This window comes from Etheostoma spectabile, chromosome 15, assembly GCF_008692095.1.
Source record: "Etheostoma spectabile isolate EspeVRDwgs_2016 chromosome 15, UIUC_Espe_1.0, whole genome shotgun sequence".
Classification (NCBI taxonomy): domain Eukaryota; kingdom Metazoa; phylum Chordata; class Actinopteri; order Perciformes; family Percidae; genus Etheostoma; species Etheostoma spectabile.
Window position 1 is genome coordinate 15482723 of NC_045747.1, and position 2202 is coordinate 15484924.

Consider the following 2202-nt stretch of genomic DNA (forward strand, 5'->3'; position numbering starts at 1 on the left):
AAAAAAAACACTCCCGGAGCAACTAGAAGGAAACGATGGAAAGTGGATTACCAATGGCCGTTGGCGAAGATGAACTCGCACTACTCTCATTACTGTAACTAAGTAGGCTACAATAAAACCTTAGTGAGTAAAAGGTCAATACTTATCAATACACTGACAAGCATAAACTTGTAGAGTGGGATATTTCAATCTGCTCTCAATCTGCTGTTTTACACAAACACAGCTCTAGTCTGAAAATAGCTAAAAATATTTTTTACCAATAAGCTAAAACAAAAGCTGTCGGTTTGCAGTCTGACTGTTTATCTTAGTTTGCCAGGAATCTTGAAATTTTGACAAATTCTTAGAAACTTAGCTGCTGCTAAACAAACCATCCTGTCCGCTGCAGCGCTAAATCTATGGATGTATTATAGGACCAAAACAGATGTATGTGGCTACTTAATATGCACGTGAATAACGGAATGGTTATTTTTCCGTTCTTCATTCTTGATGATGATGCTGGTGGTTTTATTTTGCAACAGCATCATTTCATTGCAAATGAGGCATACATGATGAATGCATAGCCTGCTTATCAGTCCATTCATCATTAAAGCTGGGCTTTTCCACGTCAACTTTTTTTAGCTCCAGCCACTTTGACAGTGACATTTTTACCTGACAACAGCCGTTTCTTTCTGCAAGCATTTTCCACCAGTCAGGACGCTACAACACACAACACTGTTTCCGTAATTACAGCCTTTAACCATCACTCCTCAGTTAACTGCCTCTTAGTCTGAGAGCTTTTTCTAGTTAAAGAGCCAGTTATCGTCATGGAGTTTCTAGGTTTTTTTAGGAGTTTGCGCAAACTAATACATGTAAATATGTTTGCATTAATTCAGTAGGAAAGTGAAAATGTTGAACAAGAATAGACGTATTGAGTATAAATTCATTCTATTTCCTTTATGTGAAAGTCTGGCTAAATTAATTCACATACATCTAATTAGCTCATATGGATAACTTGGCTTTGTAGAAGCTTGTCTGGGATGTGAACATTAGTCTCGGTTGAACAAACAGGCTGTGCCCCACTGAAATTGTCACTGGTTTGAATGTAAACAAGCCTTTGAATTTACAGTCACATCAAATGTATCATCAGTGTGAATGGTGAAGGGAGAGCTCAGTTTTTTTGGAGAGGAATGTAAGATGAAATGTCATGTGTGGCATGTGTTACGTTGTTATTACATGTGTATACACTTGTATAGATGTTGATGCATTTATATAGATTTCTTTATTTAAAAACAACATGGTTTTGGATATATGACCCCTTGTCCTATTTTCACTACATGGGACAGATCTCCCCCCCCCCCGCCCCATTTTTACAGTTTTGTTATGTAAGTAACTTACAATTAAAATACATTTTAAATGAACTACTTATTACTTTTACTTAAATTATCTATCTGAGTAATTTTTCAGATAAATAATTTCACTTCACTCAGTAATATTTCATCAAAGTGTTTTTTCTTTTTTACGTGAGTACAATATTTTAGTACTTTTTCCACCTCTGATTGCAGTGCACATAGAATTGATGTTTTGCCACTGCGTCTATTCATGCAGAAACACTTGCATGTTTTACGCTCAGCACAGACACTCCGTCATATGGCTATCCAGCTCCAGCCCATATCTCTGTTCACAATGCATGATCTTCTTCTTTTTGCATCCCCTAAATTATTTCATTCAATTGATAAAGCTGTGTTACTCCCAATGGCATTATCTGATCATAAAGGGGTCCTTTACGCCACCAAACTTGGCAAATTGTCTCAACGTGCGGTTAGATGCCGTCTCAATACTTCTTTACTGAAAGATTAATCCTCTATCACTCAGTTTGTTGCAGAATTCCAAATATTTGCAGAAATGAATGCTGGCTCTGTAGAAGACCCAAGAATATTGTGGGATGAGATAAAAGGTTTTATTAGGAGCAATACCATACTTTTCTGCTCTAATGCGAGGTTACTTTGTATAAATCCCACTGTGACAGATGGTTGAATCAGCTTGACTTGCCTCAGTTATCCGCAAAAGAATCAGCTAGCTTGGACATATTAATTTCTATTGAAGAATTAAGTTTGGCAGTTCAGAATATGTAAAAAGGAAAATCACAGGGCTTGGGATGGGATTCCCCCTGAATTTTATGCAAATCTTTGGGAACAGTTGGGCCCTTTCCTTCTTGACATGATT

The 2202-nt window shown here is 37.0% G+C and overlaps 1 long non-coding RNA gene across 1 annotated transcript in view; it reads right to left on the bottom strand.

The window, feature by feature from the left end:
* Positions 1-288: 288 nt before the first annotated feature.
* The window catches only part of LOC116703405 (uncharacterized), a 14888-nt gene continuing 12974 nt past the window's right edge, over positions 289-2202 (bottom strand). Inside the window, exon 3 of the long non-coding RNA XR_004335425.1 lies at positions 289-696. This is a non-coding gene — a long non-coding RNA (uncharacterized LOC116703405). The remainder of the gene's footprint in view (positions 697-2202) is intronic.